The sequence below is a fragment of the Amblyomma americanum genome, chromosome 9 (assembly GCF_052857255.1).
Source record: "Amblyomma americanum isolate KBUSLIRL-KWMA chromosome 9, ASM5285725v1, whole genome shotgun sequence".
In the NCBI taxonomy this organism is placed as follows: Eukaryota; Metazoa; Arthropoda; class Arachnida; order Ixodida; family Ixodidae; genus Amblyomma; species Amblyomma americanum.
This window is the reverse complement of record NC_135505.1, coordinates 26,803,071-26,830,076: the sequence shown is the minus strand read 5'-3', so window position 1 is coordinate 26,830,076 and position 27,006 is coordinate 26,803,071. Positions and strand designations below refer to the sequence as shown.

Below are 27,006 nucleotides of genomic sequence, written 5' to 3'. Positions count from 1 at the left end.
GTAATTAATCAACACTTCTCATTAACGACCATATTTAATAATACCAATACATTACTCACTTTGGTTATGTTAATGACTGAGCGCCAATAACAGATTAAAATATTGACTTTGATTAATCACGGCAATTATTGGGCTCATTAGTGATACCTTGTGACGTCATATGGTGATGCCATAGGTGTATAACTTCATCTTATACGTCCATTGACGCCAGGCCTGCAGCCAATGAGAATAAAGCGAAAAAACGGAGCCCTGAATGTCGGTGCGTGAGAAGTTGGATGATGGATGATATACAGGTTTTGAAATAGTTTTAGAACATTCCCTATGACGCCATAAGTACAAGAGCCACCAACGTCACGGCAAAAACACTAATGCTTTCGCATTTCTCCAATGCAGTCTCTGCAGTGCTAAGTTTTTGCATGTTGACACTAATTGGAACGTTACTCCCTTCTCAAAAAGTTCGCTGCTCCAAGAAATGAATGAGAACGACCATAAGGCAACTTAATAAACCCAAATATTGCTCCTTTCAGTGATGATTTCACTCTCGAAATCGGCATATTGGTATACGAATAACGCCGCTGTTGAGGGCACCCTAGTAAATTACACCGCGTGGGGGTCTTGAATGTGCACTGAAATCGCAAAGCATACATGCGTTTTCTTTTTATTTTCATTGCGGCTCTGTATAGCTGCGGTTGCCGCTGCCGAGATTCAATCCCACTCCCTTCTGATCAGGAGTTGAAGCACTAATGCGACGGAGCCTCCGCTGTAGACAGCTTTTGTCCTTACTGTTGATCACAGTGGTCACTGCGCTTTTGTGTTCAATATACCGCTTACTTTAAATTGCGGAATATGTTGTAAATGTGCGCTCGGTAATTGAATTCAATTTGTGGCACAGCCATGAACGGTCATTTCATTTCATCACAAAAAAATCGAGTGCAGAACACTTAGGGAGCTTTCACTATGAAGCGTACAGAGAGTAAACATATTTTCTGTGTTGGGCAAAGAACACAATAGAATTAAAGGTGCTCAAGTAACAGACACGATGAACAGAGTTGTTCCTTTATTTTTTTGCCTTTAGTGTCTCTTGATAAGCCGTGCATCGAATGTGGTCCACGAATGGGCAGGTCTCGAGCTGGTCGTAAACATTCGCTGTATATATATTTTGCCCGTGTCATTTGCTACAAGACAAGGCAATTAGAATGGATTATAATCGTCATAAACTGCTAACATTATTACCATTGTCCAGGTTTGAAGAAGCTATAACATTTTATGTCTGCTCCTCCTCCATTATTCGATGCCAGTTAAAAGCTTACTGCTGATCAGATGCGTCATCTAACGTGTTTCCAAGCTGAAAAATCTTTCGAAACTTCTGGAGCAGTGCTTTAATTTACAACACACACCAGCTTTCGTGCACTCACGGTTTCTTTCTGAAAGGCACTAGTCGTCTATGTCGGTCCGCCGACCGTTGTCAGCACATATTTGCACAGCGCTTGAAGCCCTCCCCGTTATTGGCAGTGAGTTGATTTTAAAAAAAATAATTTGGCTGCCATCTGAAGACCATTTGTACAGAGCGTTTAAGGGGAATTCCCAAAGGTGGAGTAACAGAGCAGATGCTGATGTATATTTTGACCGAGACTCAATTTCCGGTGCGACGATGCTCCTGCTGATAAGCCTCAGATATGGCGCATTCTTTGTTGGCAAAAGAGCAGCTGCATAAAAGGAGGCTACTACCTTTTTGTTTGATCGCTAAATCAAGCGCAATTCAAGATACAAAGGGGGGCGGCAGATAACAAAAAAGGCGCACTAATTATCGGGTAGAACGAGGTGTTTGAGCAGACGCTGCGTAAGTGGCGATACGTACAAACAAAGGCAACCATGAAGTTGCGGCAACTTTGGCAGCGTACATATTAGAAATAGTGACATATTGTGCAAATTTTCCCTTCGATGGTCGTGCTAGCAGCTCTGATGCTCGCCGTGGTTGCAGATTGAAGGTACAACTCAATACCGCAGGTACTTTGCCTGCGCCTATGTCTGAGCACATGGGTAGTAGCGCATTTATTCTCTGTCTAAATGAGGTCGTCGTGCGATTGGATGGGTCACGAAGTAGTATTGTCTCTCGTAACTATAATCGGGGATACGAAGAGGACCCCCGTTTTTTTATTAAGCTACTCCGACGCGGTGCCGTTACCTCGAATCCACCTTCGGAACACTAGCGCTCCTGCTGGAGCGAGCCGGAAGCGATTATGGCACCCCTGTCATCCGGTATCTTTTACACTAGCCTGCGAACGTAGGGTCTTGTGAAAGTAAATACATAGAGATGCCGGGAGGAGGCGCATCCCCATTTCCACTGCAATGCGCACGTTTCGCGGGATGCATCGGGAAAACCGCGCAGAAACCACTCCCGTTCAGCGAATGTAACCATACGACCCACAATCCCTAAATATCGTTTAAAAACGTTTTCTCTGAATTGAGCATCAAAATTCGTTAAGAACTCCTCTGAATCTGCGACTGCAATTCAGCAATAGTGGCGCATTAATGGCAGAGCGCCGTAACCACTCAGACAGCTGCAGCAAATGACAAAAGCATTCTGCTAGTCCTGGAATGACAGTTCACACAAGTGATACTTGAAAGTCTAGGAATTTCGATTTAAGCCTTCATCTTTGCGCCTCATAAAGCTCAGAAAGAGAGAAAGCTGTACTTCGCTCCTTTTATTATGAGCGCATTCGCATCCAGTTCTCACGGAAGCACGTGACCAGGGCTAGAACACCCTCTATCACTCCGTGGTCCCAGTGTCTCATGGTTGAGCCACCTTCGACGACATTCTGCTGATTATAGAAGGGGAAACCGGTTGTCTTCAAGTACTTTTTTATTTATAGCTGGACCTGACGGCAACGGTGAAACAATCGTTTATCCATAGTATGCCCCTCTAAACCTCATTGTTATAAATCCATCGGCAAGCACGATGCAGAGAAAAACTGCTGGTGTGGACTGTGCGAAAAATTAGTACTGCTGAGAAGTTCGTACCCATAGCGTTGTTAGGATGCATACATGAAACTTTCACTTGAGGATCCGGTGGTTCAGTGGTTATGGCCCTCGACTGATGACCCGAAAGACGCAGGTTTGATCTCGGCCGCGGTGGTCAAATTTCCATGAAGGCGAAATGCTTGAGACACGCGTAGTGTTCGATGTCAGTCCACGTTAAAAAAACGTCAGGTGGTCGAAATTTCCGGATCCCTTCCCTACGGGGTATCTCAAAGCCTGAGTCTCTTTGGGAGGTTAAACTCCCGTAAACCAAAGCAGTGGATCTTTGTGACTGCTTGCAGAGAATACTTTCCTAACAGAAACAACAAGCTGTCAAGGAGCTTTTGACGACGCATGGATGAAGGCTGTTCGAAAGCCACAGACTGATACTGAATGTTTATGGAGATGACATCACTGACCCGAGCAATGTGCTTAGGTGGATTGAGAAGTTTAAACAAAGAATACAGGCGTTGAAGACAAACCATGCAGTGAGAGAACATCAACTGCGACCACTGACTTTACTTGTCAGCAAGTAGACGAACTGATGCTAGCACAAATGTATCGCTTGCGATGCAGACCACATAGAGTAGTACCCTTGCATATAGAAAGAGTTGTTATACAAGTAAAAGATATTAATGCAGCTGCATGGGACACAGGATTCAACTGCGAAAAAAGAGCGCAGATTTTTCAAAAAACAAACAAACTTGTAAGTACAGCTTCAGTGTAGACCAATCCGTCCGCACATCCCTTGTCATGAACGCAGACCACGATGTCTTGGGGAAACCTCTTTAGGGACAGGCTTCGTCTTCTACACCATGAAGGGTTGAAATTTCCTACTGTCAGCGGTGCTTCAGATCATCGCCGTAAATTTTTGTCTTCAGCGCCTGTAGTGCGCACAGTTACGCTTTTAGCACTCTTGTAGACAACAGTGCAACGATCTGACGCATCGAACCAGAAAGGAGTCCAATCCGTATTGGCGATCTATCAAACAGTGTACATGTATTCTCCCTGGTGCGCGTTGACAAACCGATGGAACTTCAAAAGCTTGTCCGCATACACGGCCAGTGTCTTGTAGCAAATCGGGCGAAAAGTTGGTGCCAGTTCACATTCGATGAATTCATCCTTGGCTTGCATTGCCTCCACGACGCCACCTAGCTGTGCTCCTGGTGAAGTAAATGTGACTATAACGGGCTGCTGTTGAATTTTCGCATATTGCATGGTTTTCAGCAGAAAGCCCTTCCCATTCGGTCGGTCGCTTCGAGGTCATAGTTCTGGACACGTCAACAGTGCGCTTGCTTCTTGTCGACGGAGTACGTGAACCTAGCTGCCCGATAACTATGTTCCACGGTGTAGCCGATCCCTTCCAGTTTGAACGCCGCAGTGAACAATATGAGGTGCCTTGCCGAGAGCAAACAGTTTATAACTCGAAACCGCGACACCTATGAGACAAGGAAGAGCGTGGCAGAGCGTGCGCTATATATAGCTAAACACAAAATAATCGCGGAGGCTCTATGGACGAGGCAAAGCGGCCGAGGAGCAGCGACAATGATGATGATGGACGGCGGAAAAGCACCTAGCGCTATCCTGTAGCTCACAGCGAAAGCGAGTCCTGATGATTTAGGAATCCCTTTTCTTCCCCTGATTTGTGCGTCCAGAAGAGGGCGGGCTCCTATCACGAAGGCAGGAGTTACACGAGAAAGTTCAGTAATTTGTGCAGCTCTGTTAGAAAGAAACGCGTGCGTGAAACGTTGTACATTAACGCTGGCAGCAACCAGCGCAATTTGCAAAGGCCCCAAAGCGGCTGAACACAGCTCTTTCCACAGTACTGTCTTCGGTGCCTCCTTCATCAGGGGCCAGATTACGTAACTGTCAGTTAGGAAAATTCTCAAAAACTTGTCACAAAGGTGTCAATAAGCTTCGCTCCTATTGGTCGGTCGTGGCCGGCAGCCATTTTGCTTTTTTGCGTCATGGGTGGCTGCAGATGACGTCACGGATGTGGCAGAAGTGATGACGTTGCACACCTATTTATGCAGCCGCTATTTGACAGTTTTTTGTCACAGTTTTGAGGCCGACAATTTGATAGTTGCCTTTGTGACAGAAAATGGCGACGGTGTACGCGGCGAAACGACTGAGGCGGCTGCGCTGGCGCGAGCAACGGCGAAGGAGGGCGCACGAAGACGCGTTTGATTTGCCGGACGAGCTGTTTGGACGCTTTTTTCGACTGGAGAAGCAGACTGTGCAGTGGCTAAGCGACGAACTCGCCGATGAACTGGGAGGTTTGCGTGCGAGTGCGCTGTCGGTGCGGTGGCAGGTGCTGTGTGCACTGCGGTTCATTGCCACGGGCGGCTTTCAGGCTGCCGTTGGTAGCGAGGCGCACGTCGGCATCGCACAACCGACGGTGAGCAAATGCGTGCTGCAGGTATTGCAGGCCATCAACTTAGCGTGCAGAAGGGGTGGGTTCCCGCGGTCACCTCTGTGCCACAGCTATATATAAATAAAATACGCTTATGCTGGCAAAGCACTTTATTTTTCCCAACAAATTGCACTTCGTGGTCGTCTTCTGTTTCCCAATGGGAAAAAAAAACAACCACTCGTCACACACTGCAACACCTCACCTTTTGGCATTTCTGTCATCGATCGAAAGAGCCGAACAACACAGACTTCAACAAGTTCTCTTCGTCTATTTCGTGCCAAGCGTTTCTTGCAAGTTCTCTCGGTAGTCACGTAGCCTTCACTGCATTCGTTGAAATTTCTCTGCGCACTTCGGTCAACCGCACAGTAGCTCGATTCCAGACGCCGCGCAAAAAAACAATAACACGGAGTGAAACAGCTGCTTTCGTGCAAAGCGGCCTTTTTACTGCCGTCAGCACACCCCCGCGGCACCGAAAGTTACCCACCAGCCAATTTAATAGCACAACTTCGAACGCTTTTTGTTTTGCTTAATATTTTTAAACTTTAAGCACAATGTTTGGGCAAAATAAAATATTAGTTACTTTCATCGTTGCTTATTTCTTATTTCTTTTTACAAAAAATTAAGCAGACGGTCCCTCGAATGCTCTCGGGGCGCCGCCCTGCTGCAATTGGCCGATTCCTCGTTGCGTCACGTGGTGACGTCTCATCGTGTCGTCATTTTGACGTCACTGTCAATAACTTGTGACAGAATTTGTCACAGTTGCGTAATCTAGCCCCTGGACTTTCTTGATTTCGAAGCCCGGTACGCGCCTCCAATTGGATGTGATTGGCCGTTTGTTCCTCTTACGATTTGGCAAAGCTCACTGTTAAAAAAGCTGGCCGTGTAACACTGGAATAACTACGTTAATACATATAGCTTTATTTTTTCTGCATTTGCCTGCACTATCAACGAAGAAGGCGCTAATTAAAGTTAATATCACGATCCAATAACTAAACTGATCACTTGATGAAATGTCCACACCAGAATGACTATCCTATCGCATCAATTTCAAAATAAAACCTACAACTGTATCACCTTCAGCGTGCTATAATACTTTTTTTTGCACAAATTATTCACCAGCGAAGTCCGCGAGAAGTGCTACTCGAGAAGGTATTTTGGACTTTTTTAAAGTGAATAAATCTTACCTCTACGGACTGTGCCATTCAGCTGACGATGTACAGTATGGTAGGAGAGAAGGCTACACAGCCTTCCCTCCTGCCATGCTGCTTTCCACTCCAGGCAAGAGAGCAATTCCCAATTTCATCTTATCACTGAGGCTGCATACATCAACCTTCATATCTCCTCATGCATGTACCGCCATGTTTTGTGCATTGTTTCGTGTTAGCCTTCCATTGCTTACACAAGCGGGGGAAATCGCGACCGTTGCAAAAGAGGTGGTGACCACATTCACCGCGATTCATGCGTCATCGGAAAAGCAAACGGATTACTTCGATATATCGCTTATGTGGAGGAAAATTGAGGTGATATATAGGGCGAAGCCGTGAGCAACTCGGGCACTTGCAAGTAGCGTGGAGAAGGTCCCCGTCGCTGGCACATTCCTCCGCTTCATTTATAATGGTAGGTACCTACAGGTTTATAGCTAACCCCAAGATGGAGTGGACTCCAGTAGCAGTAGCAGTTACTGATTAACAACCATCTAAGCAGGCAGACGGCTACAGAAAAATTCTAACCACTTTTTTAGATCTTTTGCTTTTTAAGAATTTCTCACCGTCGTTGAGAGCCGCCACCCTGCCAACTAATTTAAGCAGGGACTGGATGCACCAAATATTGTGATCGGGACTAAGTTCATCATTCTAACAGTAAAATTATAAAAATGTGGCAATTGTTTAGCTAATGCGAACATTGTTGATCCAACTTTTAGTAGAAACACCTTAAGTGGAACAACAAAATTCACTCTCGCCCTACTATACGCTAAGTGTATCGGTTGGCTGAGTTGGCAGAGCACTGCTGCAGTGAGCCTGTGGTCTTGAGTTTGAACATCGGAGCACAAAAAAATTTTCTTTGGTTTTGTGTACGAGGTTTAGCTTCACAAAGCGCTCAGGTTATGTGGGACACCGCAGTAGAAGACTGCGAATAATTTCGACCACGTGGGGTTCATCAGCGTGCAGTAACATCGCACAGTAGAAGGGCCTCTATCATTTCGCCTGCATAGAATCGCGGCAGCCGCGGCCGTGAGCAAACCCGCGTTTTTTGGGTCAGTAGCAGAGCACCTTCACCCAGCAACAGTGGCGGAGATTTGTTCTTCTACTGCGAAGTTTGTGTGGAAGCTTTCCTGAGTAAACGTACAGCTGCGCTTGGGTAAATGCCAATGAGCAATTGCTCCCCAATGAAAAGTCTTAAGCTAGCCTAGCAGGATTTCAATTCAATTTTCAATGGAATTCAATTTTTTAGCATTTATTTAATTAGAGGAACAAATGCAGGGGTGAGAACAAAAAGCTGCTACAGGAGCAGCTTGACAAGGTTCTTACCCTGTCTCCTTTCAAGGGATCGTTCAAGCCTTCAGTAAATCTAGAGCTTTAAATGAAACAATTTTGCTGCAAATAAGATATAGTTAAAATAACATTATACAATAGAACAGAAAATGAATTTTATATATATATATATATATATATATATATATATATATATATATATATATATATATATATATATATATATATATATATATATATATATATATATATATATATATATATAATGCAATGGAATACAAAGGTTATAAAATAGAAAGCGATAGGCATTGGAAAAGCGCCCAAGCGCTCTCAGTTGAATTTCTTTCTCAAAGTAGAACAAGGCGGTGCGCGTTAATGACGGTTGCTTTCGCTTTGCTGCTTACTATATTTACGTTCAGTGCGTGCCATAGGAGCCAAAAGCAGATGGTGCCTAAGGCTGTCTCTGTATCTGATACTGTACGCGGGCGAAGTTTTAAAGATGAAGTGCTTTCATTTGAATAGTGGATAGTCAGAACACTGTATTACTTTCTACAAATAGACGTCAGGTGCACAAGACAATGAAGCGCATAGTCAAAGCACTCAGAAAATGCAAGAAATTTTGCCTAGCGATACTTACACGAGACACCCCTTAGCTTATATTGATTCCTTTTCTGGGAACCGAATTTCGCAGCAGACATCAAGAACTTTGAAGGGCTGATACTTCGGGGTTCGGGTAGGCTTAGGCAGATATTAACCAAGCGTTTGCGTGCTGTTTGAAAGAATCCTAGTACCATGTTAGGTATATTCGCCTGAAGCAGTTAACTGGTGTGGTACGGTATGTTATGGGACGGTTTTTGCGGTTCATTGTCTCGAAGCTGCATGTGGGCAAAGAGAGACGGCACAGGAGAGGTCTGGGAAATTATTGCATCCTGCAGAATTTCTTGAAACTGCACTGAGATGATATATTCCTAGGGATTATAACATTTCACCTTCATCGAAATTCAGGCGGCCCGTACCGGATCATCACGCAGAGCAAACTTTCAGTATACCAGGTGTTTCAGGGCCGACAGTCAAAAATTTTCAAAATAGGCTTTTTTGATGAAAAATATCATTTTTCGGCATAGTTTTGTCAGCGTTGGCGGACAATACTACGCTTAACTGCTTAACTAATTTCTGATAATTAACTTTTCAACGATTAGAGTTGGACATAGTTCCATTTAGAGATTTGTAGCCGGTCGTTAGTAATAGCCATAGCAGTTTTGGATTTCAAAAACGTGATTACCCTCACCGCTTCGGCTTGACAAAATTTTTCTGCATCGTGAAAAAATTCATGCGCTTTCGAAAGCGTGCAGACAAAGCAACCCCTCCAGTTTACGCAACTAGTCGAAAAAGCCGGAATTTGTCGAGCCACAGCGCCAATAGTAATCGCGTATTCGAAATTCTAAACATTGATATGGCCATTAGTAACGACAGGCTACAAATCTCTAATTGGAACAAGGCGCCTAAGTGTAGTTGTTAAAAAGTTAATAATTCAAAATTAGTTAACCAGGTTACTATTTAAGGCGATTCACCTGTTTTCTGGTATCCGCCAACGCTGGTAATACCATGCCACAAAAGCCATATTTTTACCCCTAAAAGCCTATTTGAAATTTTTGAGAGTTCGCTGAAACGCCCGGTAGAGCGTGGTGGACAACTTTCGCTCCTTTGTCATGCTTGTAGCGACGTTTCGTTCCTCACCCGACTGAAATTTGTTTGATAAGCCTCAATTCATCACGAGAAATTATAAATACCGAAACGTTTAGACACGGTACAAAGAAATGTACGGCGCGTTTTTCTGGACACTGCTGCATAATAGTGAACTGAAATCTTGGGCCTCGGATCTATTAGAGGGTTTTATCTTTTCTACGCATTTCCGCGGTAGAGCCTTTCTCGAATAAACTTAGCGCAGAGTGCTGTGCTTTGATTCTTCATGCCTCTGTGTCCTCAAAATGCGAAATACCTTCTCTTGTCTAACGCTGGAACGTTAGAGCGTTATTTTTAGTGACATACAGCACAGAACTCGAAAGATTACGAAAAAGGAGCACAAAGTGCAGAAGTTGACTCTGAACTATGTCTTTATTAGCTAAATCTTCAGTTCAGATAGAGCAAAACACTGAGAATGCAGAAGGCATGAGAAGAAATCGTAGGAAATGAGAAAAAAAAAACAAAGATAGAAAGTGTGCACAGCCATCAAGAAGCGCTCAGAAAAGCGAACTCTCTATACCACAAACCCACAGAGCATTTACCAATCATAATATGACGTTTTTTGCAATATGAAATTCTTCATTGAAAACATAACAAGAGCTTAAAAAACAATACCAAAATTCTACTTGTTCGCTACGCTCTTAAGCCTGAAGGAGATGCGGTACCTGTAGGGCAGAACAGACGTTCTTTCTGTAAGGAGGCTATCCTGCACAGGCTGAGTGTAGTCGCGTTTTACCCACTGGAGTAACCGAAGGTTTACGCTGTTGATACGGTTCTTTTGAACCCCTGCTATTCTGCAGCACGAACGCCGAGCTGTACAGAGAAATAAATTATGAAGGCAGAGAAATGATATCGCATTGCACAGACGTAAAGGGCGTTCCCTTCCGCACCCCAGTCGTTTTACACTGCTCCTCTCCCATGCGCAGCGCGATAGATCAGGCCGACTGGGTGTTCCTTGCTCTCACGCCTGCGACAGCAGAAAAACAGCCTATGAAATCGGAATAGGCAGCCGTATCTGGTGTCGCACTGTCGAGGATGCAACGGCCAGGGCGCTGCAACAGCTGTTTCATAGCGCACCGATTGTCCGCAAAGATCAGAGCTGTAGATGTTATTAAAGCATTGGAATTGATGAGGAAAATCATAATAGCAGTAGTGAACCCTCGGTAGGGTTGTGAGATTAATAGCTCGATTTTGTGGGCGGTTGCTGCGAGGTTTTTATCTTGGTTTTTCGTTGACATTTTGTATCACCAGTTGTCATGCGTTGGATATCTTCTGTGTTAAAGCGAAGGCTTTTAATGGCTCATGCTCGCATCCGTCCGTCCGTTAAGCTCTTCAAATCGATAAGAAAAAAAATCTTCGTGCATGATGGAATTCGAGCCACCATCCTTCCGTTCCGCAGCTGAGCGTGCTAACGACTACCCTACTTCCTTTTTTTGTGATTGCATCGAAATAGTGCTGAAAAGAAAAGTTTAAGCACGCTTACGCCACAAAACGCCAGTCCACCATACCCCTGCCGACCTCAGCTTCCTTTTACCTTTTTTTTTGTTCCTCTAAAAAAATACAAAAAACACATGAATGAAAGAGAGAGGGAGCCCGGACCAGCAACGCTTTCCAAAGCATCAACAGTCTGGGAGGCTCACATGCATCTAGATAGGGGAGTTAGCTAGACGACATATACTAGGGCAGCATATACTCCTTGCACCAAAGCGCACTGTTAACGAAAGAAAGATTTTGACGACCGTGGTGATTCAGCGTGGCGGTCCTTCATGCGGCTCTTCCAGAGACTAAATAGTCCCAGCAATATAAATAGATCATATGGCACAACGAAGTTTTCCTCCACAGGCAAAAAACGGATAGTGTAGGGTGTGATATCAATGTCCTTCTTAACTGTTCGTTGTAGAATGTCCCAGAAGAATACAGCATCAATGCATAGAATAAAGCAATGATAAATTGTCTCTGGTGTATTGCACAGGCTGCAGTTCACCGTCCATGGCGCAAGCCTCTCCTCAGCATGAAGCCATGCCTTCGCAGGCAGCGTGACTGTGTGTAGTTTAAAGAAGAATGTTCTTGCGGCAGAAGAAATGCACATGCGCCTAACACGTTTTAAAACAGTAGTGTCGCTAAATGTCAAAGCGACGGAGTCGGAAATTGGTTTTTAAAAAAGGAAATGACGCAGTAACTCGCATATCTCGGTGGACACCCGAACCGCGCTGTAAGAGAAGGAGAGAGAGAGGAACATGTCACGTAATTGTGACGTCACGCTCCAGTTGTTGCAAGTTGTTTTCTCAGAGCCGAGTTTTCTCGCTCCTGGTAGGCCAGTAAAGCTTTCGTTTTAGTAACAGGAACATCTTTTGGTTTATTTCTGTCCCTGGTGAGACCTGTAGTCACGTGTCACACGCCTGAATTTATGAACCAAACTCCTTGCAGGCATGGTAGGAATTTGAATCTCAGTGTATGGATAATGCGTAGATGTAGAAGCAAAAAATCATGGGTGGTTAAGCCTGGACTTAACCACAGATTATCGTGCTCTAGCACCATGAGCCCTGGTTCTGCACGGCTTATTTTGAGTTTATATGGTTTTGCTCGACCTGAACTTGCTAACTTTTGTTCATATATCATATGATTTAAGTTTGCGTGATATTGCATCATTTTAGACTTCTACTGCGGTAGAATTGGTCATTATTTATGTTTACAGATCTCTGGGTGTCCTACTTTCGCTTCTGGTGCAAAGTTGCCACAGTTAAGCTACGCGCCACTGCCGTGCGATGCCTGGTGTGCCATCGATGGGGCTTCTAAGATCCGTTTTGTTTCTGAGGAATCTCTCGAGACTCATCACTAATTGAACAGCCACGGTTGGCAGTTTGCTCACAATTCGGTGGAAAGCTTGTGATGACGTCACAACGTTACGCGACCAAGGTGGCCCACATACTTGAAGCAGGCTTCAGGCAGACAACCAATTTTGGACGGTGTGGAAGCGCTAGCGCACTAAAATGGCAACCACAGGAATCGTCGACTCCAGACTCGGGGAGTTATTGATTAACATTATTCAGCCCAAACGCTGCATTTTAGCGACCCGTTTGATTTTGAAGTGGCCTGAATAATGTTTTATTTTAAGCGGCAGCATAAGAGCCTCAGTGTAGCAGAAACCAGGTATCGCACTGTGGAAAGACACTACAGAAATAAAAAACTTCATAGCTGGGGGAGCGGCGGGGTCCGAACCCGCGGGTGCACTAAAAGATCAGTTCCGCTGGCCACTGCTTCGAACCACAAGGTCCTCGCCACTGCTTTTTTACTCGATAAATTATACAGCTCGTTCGGTCGAAAAGCTGTGGGCGTAGTAGTAGAAGGCATCGCTTGTCGGAAATAATCGAGGGCTGCGTGAGGAAAATCGTATCATGGTAATTTGTGGTTCTACTGATTGATTTGCAGGTTGGCATAGCGCGAGACAAACAAGGACAAGAGAGGGACACAGGACGATCGATTTTAGCGCGAGACAAAAAGAGACAAAAGAGGAACGCAGGACGAGCGCTAGCGCGAGACGAACAAGGACTAGAGAGGGACACAGGACGAGAGCTTTTAGCACGAGAAAAACAAGGAGAAGAGAGGGAAACAGGAAGAGCGCTTTTAGCACGAGACAAACAAGGACAAGAGAGGGACACAGGACGAGAGCTTTTAGCGCGAGACAAAAAGAGACAAAAGAGGAACACAGGACGAATGCTAGCGCGGGACGAACAAGGACAAGAGAGGGACACCGGACGAGTGCTTTTAGCGCGAGAAAAACAAGGACAAGAGAGGGAAACAGGACGAGCGCATTTAGCGCGAGACAAACAAGGACAAGAGCGGGACACGGGACGAGAGCTTTTAGCGCCAGACAAAAAGAGACAAAAGAGGAACACAGGACGAGCGCTAGTGCGAGACGAACAAGGACAAGAGCGGGACACAGGACGAGAGCTTTTAGCGCGAGAAATACAAGAAGAAAGGAACACAGGACGAGCGCTTTTAGCACGAGAAAAACAAGGACAAGAGAGCGACACAGGACGAGAGCATTTAGCGCGAGACAAAAAGAGACAAAAGAGGAACACAGGACGAGTGCTAGCGCGAGACGAACAAGGACAAGAGAGGGACACAGGCCGAGCGCTTTTAGCGCGAGAAAAACAAGGAGAAGAGAGGGACACAGGACGAGCGCTTTTAGCGCGAGAAAAACAAGGACAAGAGAGGGACACAGGACGAGAGCTTTTAGCGCGAGACAAAAAGAGACAAAAGAGGAACACAGGACGAGTGCTAGCGCGAGACGAACAAGGACAAGAGAGGGACACAGGACGAGTGCTTTTAGCGCGAGAAAAACAAGGACAAGAGAGGGAAACCGGAGGAGCGCTTTTAGCACGAGACAAACAAGGACAAGAGACGGACACGGGACGAGAGCTTTTAGCGCGAGACAAAAAGAGACAAAAGAGGAACAAAGGACGAGCGCTAGTGCGAGACGAACAAGGACAAGAGAGGGACACAGGACGAGCGCTTTTAGCGCGAGAAAAACAAGGACAAGAGTGGGACACAGGACGAGCGCTTTTAGCGCGAGACAAAAAGAGACAAAAGAGGAACACAGGACGAGCGCTAGCGCGAGACGTACAAGGACAAGAGAGTGACACAGGACGAGCGCTTTTAGAGCGAGACAAACAAGGACAAGAGAGAGACACAGGACGAGCTCTTTTAGCGCGAGACAAACAAGGACAAGAGAGGGACACAGGACGAGAGCTTTAAGCGCGAGAAAACAAGGACAAGAGAGGCACTCAGGACGAGCGCTAGCGCGAGACGAACAAGGACAAGAGAGGGACACAGGACGAGCGCTTTTAGCGCGAGAAAAACAAGGACAAGAGTGGGACACAGGACGAGCGCTTTTAGCGCGAGACAAACAAGGACAAGAGAGGGACACAGGACGAGAGCTTTTAGCGCGAGACAAAAAGATACAAAAGAGGAACACAGTACGAGCGCTAGCGCGAGACGAACAAGGACAAGAGAGGGAAACCGGACGAGCGCTTTTAGCACGAGACAAACAAGGACAAGAGAGGGACACGGGACGAGAGCTTTTAGCGCGAGACAAAAAGAGACAAAAGAGGAACACAGGACGAGCGCTAGTGCGAGACGAACAAGGACAAGAGAGGGACACAGGACGAGCGCTTTTAGCGCGAGAAAAACAAGGACAAGAGTGGGACACAGGACGAGCGCTTTTAGCGCGAGACAAAAAGAGACAAAAGAGGAACACAGGACGAGCGCTAGCGCGAGACGAACAAGGACCAGAGAGTGACACAGGACGAGCGCTTTTAAAGCGAGACAAACAAGGACAAGAGAGAGACACAGGACGAGCTCTTTTAGCGCGAGACAAACAAGGACAAGAGAGGGACACAGGACGAGAGCTTTAAGCGCGAGAAAACAAGGACAAGAGAGGCACTCAGGATGAGCGCTAGCGCGAGACGAACAAGGACAAGAGAGGGACACAGGACGAGCGCTTTTAGCGCGAGAAAAACAAGGACAAGAGTGGGACACAGGACGAGCGCTTTTAGCGCGAGACAAAAAGAGACAAAAGAGGAACACAGGACGAGCGCTAGTGCGAGACGAACAAGGACAAGAGAGGGACACAGGACGAGAGCTTTTAGCGCGAGAAAAACAAGGAGAAGAGAGGGACACAGGACGAGAGCTTTTAGCGGGAGACAAAAAGAGACAAAAGAGGAACACAGGACGAGTGCTAGCGCGAGACGAACAAAGACAAGAGAGGGACACCGGACGAGTGCTTTTAGCGCGAGAAAAACAAGGACAGAGAGGGAAACAAGACGAGCGCTTTTAGCGCGAGACAAACAAGGACAAGAGAGGGACACGGGACGAGAGCTTTTAGCGCGAGACAAAAAGAGACAAAAGAGGAACACAGGACGAGCGCTAGTGCGAGACGAACAAGGACAAGAGAGGGACACAGGACGAGAGCATTTAGCGCGAGGAAAACAAGGAGAAGAGAGGGACACAGGACGAGCGCTTTTAGCGCGAGAAAAACAAGGACAAGAGAGGGACACAGGACGAGAGCTTTTAGCGGGAGACAAAAAGAGACAAAAGAGGAACACAGGACGAGTGCTAGCGCGAGACGAAGAAGGACAAGAGAGGGACACAGGACGAGTGCTTTTAGCGCGAGAAAAACAAGGACAAGAGAGGGAAACAGGACGAGCGCTTTTAGCACGAGACAAACAAGGACAAGAGAGGGACACGGGACGAGAGCTTTTAGCGCGAGACAAAAAGAGACAAAAGAGGAACACAGGACGAGCGCTAGTGCGATACGAACAAGGACAAGAGAGGGACACAGGACGAGCGCTTTTAGCGCGAGGAAATCAAGGACAAGAGTGGGACACAGGACGAGCGCTTTTAGCGCGTGACAAAAAGAGACAAAAGAGGAACACAGGACGAGCGCTAGCGCGAGACGAACAAGGACAAGAGAGTGACACAGGACGAGCGCTTTTAGAGCGAGACAAACAAGGACAAGAGAGAGACACAGGACGAGCTCTTTAAGCGCGAGACAAACAAGGACAAGAGAGGGACACAGGACGAGAGCTTTTAGCGCGAGAAAACAAGGACAAGAGAGGGACTCAGGACGAGCGCTTTTAGCGCGAGAAAATCAAGGACAAGAGTGCGACACAGGACGAGCGCTTTTAGTGCGAGACAAACAAGGATGAGAGAGGGACACAGGACGAGCACTTTTAGCGCGAGACAAAGACAAGAGAGGGATTTAGCGCCCGTCCTGTGTCCCTCTTTTGTCCTTGTTTGTCTCGCGCTAAGATAACGTGCAAATCATGAATTACCAACGGGCCCTAAAATCAATTTGCTTAAGCTGCTAGTGACTGATGATTGATTGGTGTGTGATAGGCGATGACGAGTTAATGAAATCATTTTATTTATTGGAATAAATTAAAAATGAAAAAATGGGAAAAGGTGTTAAAAGGTGCCTAAATGCTCCGAAGTAAAAGAAAACGCTTGATGAGGCCAGTTAACTCAATTTAGAGTGTGCAATTGATCAATCAATAAACATTTTAAGCAATTGAAAAAATGAAAAATGCGTTCAAAGGTGTCAAACTGCCCAGAATGGAAAGCCTAAACCACTACGGTATCGCCTCATATGTTTTAGGCGGAGCTTAAGTGTCCCATCCAGTTTATTTAGAGCATGGTATATATTAGTTTGAAAACGTGTTCTATTTACATTAACTAAATTATTTACAAAGCTTTCGGGGACTGCCGCGAAATACGTATCAAATGACAGACCAAACGAGCACTAGACAGCCGATAAAAATGAGCACATCGCCTAGAGGCAGTGCCACTCCGATTTAAACTTGGTCTGTTCGTAAATTTCCCTCAGATGAAAAATCATTTGTCAGAAATCTTAACATCATATCTTTACGAACTGCTAACTAGGCTCTCGAGCTGTACATGTAATGTTGTCTTCTTCATGTACCCGCAATCACGAGTGTTAAACTGCCGCTCTCTCACGGTCTACTTTGAAAGCGTGGTCTTCATCATCTTCCATCCGTGCACCTGGAAGCCCCATCAGACAAGCATGCAGTAAACCGAACGAAATGGCGAGACATTCGAAGCAGAGACATTCAGACGACCGAGTGCTATCGCAATGTCATCAGGTAATGGCAATTAAGCGACCTACACTTTCCTTGTTCTGAGTCTGTTCTGCGCTTAGATTTTTTTCTAATTGTCATAGAGAACTTTCTTGCATTGTTTTCTAAATATGCTTGGCGTACATTAGTTTTTTTATACAGGCACAAATACGCGCGCACTTATTTTAGCAGTGCATATAAATAACATCGAAATTATGTATGTGCAGGGCACATGTATTGATGTAGTGCCTGCCAGAAGTAAAAGCAGAGTGAAATTTTATGGCTCAACTTGTGATTTTTTCGGTCTTGTCATACGCATTAACTCAGACAAAACACACACACACACACACACACACACACACACACACACACACACACACACACACACACACACACACACACACACACACACACACACACACACACACACACACACACACACACACACACACACGCACGCACGCACGCACGCACACGCACACACAAGCACCTGGCCTGTCGTTTAATAGTGCCTGGAGAGCTTGTCTTATGTATTTATCACTCAGTAATGTCGCCAGTAATCTCGCCAGGGTGAGGGAGGGCCGATGGTGTGAGGGCGAGGGAGGGCCGCAAATTTTTCCAAGTGAGGGTAAGGGTGAGGGAGGGTCGGATAACTTCGAAAAATCAGGATGAGGGTGAGGGAGAGCCGTGGATTAAGAATAATTTTGGTAACGGAAGCTCAAAGTGCGCGTTATTTATTGCTCGTCGCTAGCGGTGGCGCTTTCTTTCCTTGTCTAGCGGTAAGTAGCACGACAGAAAATACCAGGTAAGTTGCCTTCCATTCCTGCAACCTGTGTAAAGTCCATCGCACCAGAATCCGAAACTAGAGGAACGTTTTCGAATCGTTTAGCCGCTTACTACACTAGTCAGCCGGGCCGTATGCTAGTGTGGAAGGTGTGGAAGATTGGCTTTCTTGTTGCGGTTGATATGCATCAGCCTCTTACTGCTGGCCTTGATATCGTATTGTCTTAAAAGGCCACTGGAAGGGCTGCTTGAGCTTGGCTTTAAAATGGTTTAACTATGTAAAGTACAGGCCACCGAGACGCGTAGGAGACCTCGAACGCGAGCGGAAAATTCACAATACGTTTTAAAAAATCCCCGCTCTCGTACCTCGCGGCGACGCGCGCGGTGCCGGGCTTTCGCGCGAAAACCTGGCATACCACGTCACGTCGTGCAAGTGACGTCAGGAGCCAGGGGTAATCATTGGTTCACAGTGCCAAATTATTTCACACGTCACGCGCTACTGCGGCCGTCGCCACTCCGCGCGCGCCGCAGCCAGCGGATATAGGTGGGGCAGAGTAGGTAGGGCAGGTGGAGGAGCGCCGCCGTTCTGGCGTGCGAGAGGAGAGGGAAAGGCGCGAAGATGCAGAAATTCAAATTTTGTCTGCATATAAGTCAGCTTCAACAAAACACATTAATATAATTTTGTCTGGAAGATAATTATGAATCGGCGTCTTTCTACATTCCAGACATATCGCAACTTTATTGAGAGCCCCTTTCTGGGTCCCGTTAAGATGAACTCGCCGCGATGACAACGAAGAACCCTCAAGAAGGTAACAAGGAGTAACGCGGATGCTCGTATCAAAGTAACTTTAGGACTGCACAAAATGAGCCCTTTTTCTTTTTCCCATGAATGATAAAGGAATAAGTCCAGTTAGAATACGTGGAAGCGGTAAGCGAATACATCTAATTAGGGCAGGTAGTGGCCGCTGATCCGGATCATGAGGGGAATTAACTAGAAAAACAATGAGGTGGAGCGCATATGGCAGATTCTTTCAGATCATGAATGCCAGTTTACCAATATCCCTAAAGAGAAATGTATACAACAGCTGTATCTTACCAGTACTCACCTACGGGGCTGAATCGTGGAGGCTAACGAAAAGGGTTCCGCTCAAGTTAACGACAGCGCAGCGAGATATAGAAACAAAAAGGTTCTGTGTCACGTTGAAAGACTGGAAGCGAGCAGAGTGGTTGACTGAACAAGCGCGGGTTAATGACATCCTAGTCGTAATCAAGAGGAAGAAATGGGCTTGGGCAGGGCATGTAACGCGAAGGCAAGATAACTGCTGGTCCTTGAGGGTAACGGAGTGGATTCCAAGAGAAGCGAATCGTAGCAGGGGAGGCAGAAGGTTAGATGGGCAGAGGAGATGAAGTTCGCAGGCATAGGGTGGGCGCAGCTGGCAGAGAAGAAGGGTTAATTGGAGAGGCATGGGATTGGCCTTTGTCCTGCAGTGGGCGTAGTCAGGCTGATAATGATGATGACTGAGCTGATACATAATCCAGGTTGAACTTTCTGGTCCCTTTCAAGTGTCGGGTACACGGGAATCCAACATCATCATCTAAGAGGTCACAGTGAAGGCAGTCCATTACAGGGTGATTTCCAACATTCCGAATGATGTGTTTTCTCCTACTAAATAATTTTAAGAGCGTGAGCTCTTACTGATTACGTTTCGAGATTTCGTGGGGTTCCTTACCACCCTGAGATCACAGTGCCATTTGTGGCAGCAACTAGAAAAGAGTACATCTGACATTGAGACTTCTAGCGCCATCTGCAGTAGCATCCTATAAACAACCACCTGTCGCGTGCCAATGAAGACATCATGGTCCAATATAGTGGATAGAGGTGGAACTACATGAGTATGACGTCAGGGGACGAAATGGCGACGTAGTTTGTGTTTCTCGAATCCAAGATGGTGGGCATTAAAATTGGTTGTGCCCTCCCATCCCTTTCCCCCTTCAACCCCCCAAAGTTACCCTATTACGCGTTGGAAAGCTTTACCGCTACGAGACCACTATATATTCATTTTTTTCCGCAATACATACTCCGACAAGGGGCACCCATCAAAGGACAGTTGTGTACCGAATTTGGTAAGCAAATAAAACCCTATGGATCTTGGTATAAAAATAAAACCACAAATAAATAATAGGTATGGATGTTATGCGTGAAATTACTAATTGAAGCGTTACCACATCGCACCGTAAGCCGAATTCTGGGCCCACATTGACACCCCAAACGAAGCAAATTCTGTTTGGGACGTAACTTGAGGGGGTACCTCGACAACGGGTAGACGCCGTCATAATTTCTCTGATGGTGCTAGGCGTCGATTGCTCCGTTAACGCTCTTCACTTCAACGTCTTCCAGACGGTGGAAGCTTTTTAGTTAATTCCTGGTTTTCCAAGAATGAAAAAGGATAGCCTTCAGTTTTTGCCATATCGTCATGATATTTGATTTCATGGCTCTTGTCTTTTTTTATTCGATGGAATAGGAGCCTCGTAGGAGCGAAGCCACGGCGACTGCGGTTGGTGGAGTATTAACGTTCCAGAGCGGCCCAGCTTATCAGGGATGCAGGAGTGAATGGCTCCGGAAATTTCGACCACCTGCGGTTCTTTAACGTACACTAAGATCACACAGTGCACGAGACTCCAGAATTTCGCCTCCATCGAAATACGACCGCCGCAGCCAGGATCGAACCCGCGTCTTTCGAGTCAGCAGCCGAGCGCCATAACCATTGCGCCATCACGACGGCGCGACTGCAGTGGTTACACCATTCAGCTAATCAGACCTGCCACCTAACAAACCTATCAGCCGTACTCCTGCACCTCCGCATCCTCTCCCCCTCCGACTCCCGATCTCCCAAAAGTAGAATACAATTTGAATTGAAATATAATCAAATTTGGAACATTTTTGACAAGTGAAAGAAAGGCGCTATCGCATTTTCACTGTATCAACCCAATTGATCGTTCGTAGCGTTTGTTTCTAATGCCAAGAAATCTCTGAAGACCGTGTAAGGGCCATTTGTGCTTGTACGCTTGTACAACAAATAATATGCAAGGCTGTGAAATCCGGATGCTTCTAATTACATGCGGAATTTGAAACAACCAGCTCAATGCACTCCTACAATATTATGCAGTATGCACATACCTGAATAGAAAGCTTAGTTAAAGAAATTCACATTCAGAAAATTCTGTCAGTGCCCCTAGAATTTTCTCGTTTTCATCTACGAATTTGACGTAACAGCACTTATGCTAAGGAAAACAAATTCGGCGTCCTGCTTTCCGAAGGGTGTGTCCCGTCGGGCACCCTTCAGTGATCTACGAGTGATGTGACAGTAGCATAACTGGTTTTGAGCTGAAATTCGTTACTGTTTAAAAGCTTGACAAGCTAGAAATTCATGTTCGCATACTTATATGAGAACAAGTCTTTATAAACTGATAACTCAGTAGGTTAATTCTGCATTTCTTTTCCCTGCTTTCGTTCTTGTGCGTCGCTTATTGTGGCTGCGGCTTATTCTCTCATTGTTCTGTGCGCAGGCTGAGAAGAAACGGCTGGAAGAAATTGAGGAGCGAATTAAAGATTTGGAAGACGAGACGGTAAGGTTTTGCAATAACCAATGCGTGTGCTGCGGTTTTAAAGGGAAAGCAAGGTTAGCATCGATTTGTGTTTGCAGGATGCGCTGAAAAAAAGAGTCCAAGCACTGGAAAATCGTTCGGCGGTGAGTCATAAACTGCACATACCACTCGTTGTTGATGAAATAGGGATAAAAACAATGCAATGCATTCATTTTGGTTCACCGCAACACATTTTTTGGAATATATCAGGCCATGTCTTAATGTCTCCATAACTTCTATTCTACTTCAGTTGCGGAAACGTGCCTTCCTATTTTAGGAAGTAATTGAGAAGGAAAAATGCTTTACAAGAACTCAGTGTTGTGTCGGAGCCCGATCATGTGTAATAAAGTCTGCAAAAAATGACTCCGGCTTAGCTCGGCTAAGCCCGGTTATTAAAGCGAAAGGTTTGTTTTTGCGGTTTTGTTGCGTCGCTAAGCCAGGTTAGACGCAACCTCTCCCTCCGTTGCCGAAACCGCAGTATCAGCGGAGACAGAAGCAGCAGCGGCTGCCTCCAAAGCGGTTCGCTGTCGCCTTTCGGCATCTTTCAAACGCCGCTGAGCCAGTCGATGCTCCCGCTCTTATTCGGTCTCTGCGATAGCTTTGCACGATTGATTTCCCTACCTCTAGCTGAATACTTAGCATTAAATGGCAGCGTCAGCCGCATGAACAGACTCAGCCCCTCATCTACGAGACTGTCCCGACGGCGTAGACGATCGCCGCCGATTCGCGACATCCATAGCGAGAAACTGCGACGTGGCAGTGTGCACATGTATGCACGCGAGAGCGGCGCTGCGTCCCTTTCTTTCGAACGGCGAGTCACGTGGACATAGCTGGTGAGGAGGCGGTCAGCGCAACGGTGGCGGCGAGTCAGGTGGTACGTCACGTGGCTGACACATTTCCCTCCTCCTCTTGAATGCCAAATGTACCGCGCCGATGAACCTGGCTCGAGGAGGCTTGTAACACCATCGCTTCAAAATATTGGGCTATAAAAAAGGGGATTTTTGGTCCGAAAGTGAAAAGATGAACTTCAATACTTGCAGTACTGATGTTGACGATGGTCCAAGGTCGCTGTAATTACTGTCTATCGCCTACTACCAGCAAAAAAACTGCACATATAATGCAATATATTTAGCGCCTAGTTAAACACCGGGCATGTTGAAGGCGTGCAACTGAAACCCCTTGAACCAAAGACGCCGGGTGGTTATCCACTTGCTACACCAGACCAAGCAGCGTCATCGCACTGCCCCAGTAATGCATTGATACTTGCGGTTACGCAGACAGTTTTTACTGGGGCAAAATTTCTAATTAACCATTTTTATAATCATTTTCAAAGTATCTTGCTGGACTATATCAGTTGCTGCATATCCCGGCACAGTTTTAAGCGAAACCGACAATACAAACTGGCTGCTTTCAGACACCACATCTCAAAAGGAACACGTTGAAGGATGCAATGAAATGTCAGAGCGACCAGCTGATGAGACCGTGCTTCACAGAAATATTGGCTTTCGTCTTTCGCACAGAAGATGAGGGCAGCTGGCTGCGGTTTTTTCGCGGCACAGCACCCACATGAACCAACTGCCATTCTGGGAAACATTTTCTCTATAGAAGGCACAGCTATTCTTTTCTTCCCTTGAAGGTAAACGCCGAGTGCAAGTGGAATGTGCAGCAAGCTTCGCGTTGCCCAGCTACTGTGCATGAATATGAACGACAGCTAGAACTGGATGCCGTTCGTCATCGGGAAGACTCGCAGGTCGGAGTGATTTGTAAAGTATGTTCTCGTGCGCTGCAGGTAGAAGTAGAAAAAATAGATGAGGCACGAATCTAGTATGGCGAGAGTGCAACTAGACCGATGGAAGGCGGAGGCAACTGAATGACAGGTAAATTGTTAAGATTGGTTTTGACACGGCGAAAATAAACAAGGAATGTTATGCTCGGACTCATCGACAGTGCGGTGCACAGCCTGCTGCTTTTTCTGAATGCGGTGACCACGATCTTCTGCTACCGAATGGTAAAGCCAGTGACTTAAGAGGGGCATAATTCTCGAGATCGAGGTGTCCTATTGGGAGCACGTCACCAGTGCATGTTATTAGCAATTTGCAAAGAAGCTGTTGACGTAGGAGGGGGTTTAACATCCTTAAGCGACTCAGGATATGAGGGACACCGCTGTATAGGGTTTCGGAAATTTAGACCACCTGGGGTTCTTAAACGTACACTGACATTGCGCAACACAGGAGCCTCTAGAATTTCGTCTCCATCGAAATTCGATCAATGTTTCCCGCCGTTTGATGAAAAAGTCTCCTGATTCGTTTAGCACATCATCAAGAATTGCTTCGTTAAGACAGGGTTTATGAGCCAAGGCCAATGGAAGACGCCATCCAACACCCACGTTATGTGAGAAATGTGCAATTGTGGCAAAGCGCCACCAAAGCGCTGCTGGCCTGACGTGATTTCAGCTGGGAAGATTTAGTTGGTACAGATGACGACTCCGGCAACACAAAGCCATACAGTGACGAGAATAGTAGTACGCGAATTGTTCACATACCTGCCAAAGCCCTCGTAGGACCACTGGCTGTCTTCCATTTAACAGGCCCCCAGCGTCTGCTGGTCCGCCGTGCACGATAGATGGCACCCAGCCGCCGTGGATGGGCTTGTTATTAAAAATAAGGTCCACCCAATGCGGCAGAAATTTTTTTTTTCCGAATTGACTAAATCTTCGTCTCCATCTCGCCCATTGCAGGAACCTGACGAACGCGATGAGAAGGACAAACATGGCCAACCACCTGATGAAGACGATGACAAGAAAAAGGGCAAAAATTTGAGCCAGACAAAAATGACTGAGCATTATCCATTACGAAAATGAACACTGAGAAGCAATTAACTGTTTATGGAGTGTTTATGGAGTCTATAAAGTCTATTAAAGCTCAAATCCTATTGAGTTTGGTCTATAAAAAGTGAATATGTTCTTTACTGATATGACCCAATATGTAGAGTTGACTACAGTTGAATTAAAACTGAAGCAACAAAAAATCAATTTAAAGCCGATTTCTCACAAGTCATTAAAGGTCAATATTTTCTTGACTGATATGACCCAATATGATGTTAATTGACAAGTGAATTAAAACTTAAGCAACAAAAAATCAATTTACAGCCAATTTCTCACAAGTCATTAAAATGTCAATATGTCCTTGATTGATATTAGCCAATAGAAAGTTAATTTGCAACAACCTAATTAAAATTGAAGCAACAAAAATCAGTTCGCAGTCAACTTTTCTCAGGTCATTAAACAGTGAATATGTTCTTGACTAATATGACCCAATACAAAAATAATTTACTGCAAATTATTTTAAACTAAGCACCAAAAATCAAATTACAAGCTGGTTTCTTACTGATTATGGAACCAACCGTAACCACATCTAAAATGATTCCTTTCAGCTGAACAGATTTTGTTCATGTTATATCAGCTATAGGATAGGTCACGACGTTGAAGTTGGTTGTAGCTGGTGACTTGAATAATATTGCTCTGGAAGTCGCTTCGCAATGTAGAATTTAACGTATAACTGAAAACAATATTCTTTTTTCGGTACCATGAGAGAACTGAGGTATTAAACGTTTGCTCAGGTTAGATTAATATTGCACAACGTAGCAGAGAGCTAACTCGTGTTACTGATCCATAAATGTGACAGCACAATGGTGTGCTATTCAAAGCTAGGCTTTTTGGGGTAAAACTATGGCTTTTGCGGCATGGCATTACCAGTGTTGACGGACATCAGAAAACCGGTGAATCGCGTTTAGTAAGCTGGTTAACTAACTGTTATCATTAACTTTTAACTAGCAGAGATAGGCATCTAACTGCTATTATATATTAGCAACCGGTCGTTATTATTAGCCATATAAGTTTTTAGAATTTCAAAAACGCGATTACCCTCGGCGCTGCGGCACGACAAAGGTAAGCTTTTTTGCCTAGTTACGTGCACTGGAGGGGTTGCTTTGCCTTCAGGCTTTCGAAAGCGCATGTATTATAGCACGAAGCAGCCAAATTTTGTCCAGACACACCAACGAGGGTAAATGAGTTTTCGAAATTCTAGAAACTGATATCGCTATCACCATCGACCGGCAACAAATATCTAATTGCAACCAGTTGCCTATATGTGATAGCTAAGAAGTTAGTTATCAGAAATTAGTTTACCAGCTTAATATTTCAGACAACCCACCAGATTTCTGTTGTCCCCCGACACCATGATTGCAACATCTTGATTGGTGCATGGTGTATAAATATATATAATGTTGAAATGCCTCGAGAGAACAATATTCAGCACAGCAATGGAGAGGCCAATATGCAGCATACCTACTGCAACATGTACACTGCGCCCGCCCCTCGCGGACTTCCTAACGCCGCTTACGCCGTTCAAATAAAGCCAGCAGGCTGGCGGGTCACGTCTCATCAGGTTACGTCTCATCCGGGTACTACGCTACCGCGCTGACAACGCCGTCCGTTCTGGTATAGTGAACTGGAATATTGTGTAGTGTGCTCTGTCTGTCTGTTGTTGCCAGGAAGAAAGAAAAGGAAAATGCACAGGCCTGCTAACTGGCTCAAGCCGAGCCACAATCGCTAGATGTAGGAGAGTTGAAAGATGGGATAGAAAGACAGGATAGTAAAGACGCGCTAAAAACAAGGCCGATCCCGGAGGCAGTGCAATACCGGGCCAACCGGCGGCCCAAGTGAAGCAACCTTCAAACTTTCCGCCACATTTCCAAAAACAAGTCCAATTGGACCCGTAACAGATACTCTACGGGGTGCTCACAGGCACGGCTCAGAGTGACCCCGCCGGTGTCGACAGGGCGCGGCGGTGTGGGGTGGCGCTTCACGCGTCTTCACCGGTAAAAACGAGTGGCGCATTCGGCAGGCGTCGCAGTAGGCGTTGTAGCCACGCCGACGAATTGAATTATTATCGCGACATTCGCGTGGGTGTCACCGAAATGGCTAAGCGGACCTTCAATTGAACTTTATTTCTGGTCTGCGTACATGTTTATTCATTCCTCAGAAGTTCACAAGGGGCATTGCATGAGGGAGTAATGCTGGAGCTGAATTCTATTCTTGATGGAAGGCCTTGACACTGCATTTGAAGGCTGCTATCTGGGCATTCTCCATCACATCTGTCTTCAAAGTCTAGCAGATAATCTAGCACTGCCTCAGGATGATCACCTGGCGATACTCATTTTATATATGAGCCCATGAAATGAAAGGCTATTGCTTATGATTCAAATTTGGGTCAGT

General features: G+C 45.8%; 1 long non-coding RNA gene across 3 annotated transcripts; it reads left to right on the top strand.

Moving 5' to 3' along the window:
• The first annotated feature begins 6,892 nt into the window (after positions 1 to 6,892).
• On the top strand, positions 6,893 to 24,666 carry LOC144104205 (uncharacterized). 3 transcript variants are annotated; one of them, XR_013308457.1, is made up of 4 exons: positions 6,893 to 7,048; positions 21,654 to 21,713; positions 21,791 to 21,835; positions 24,469 to 24,666. It is a non-coding gene; the product is annotated as an uncharacterized LOC144104205 (long non-coding RNA). The 3 variants fall into 3 exon arrangements; XR_013308455.1 differs by lacking the exon at positions 6,893 to 7,048 and adding an exon at positions 17,246 to 17,330; XR_013308456.1 differs by lacking the exons at positions 6,893 to 7,048; positions 21,791 to 21,835 and adding an exon at positions 17,191 to 17,330.
• Positions 24,667 to 27,006: the final 2,340 nt, after the last annotated feature.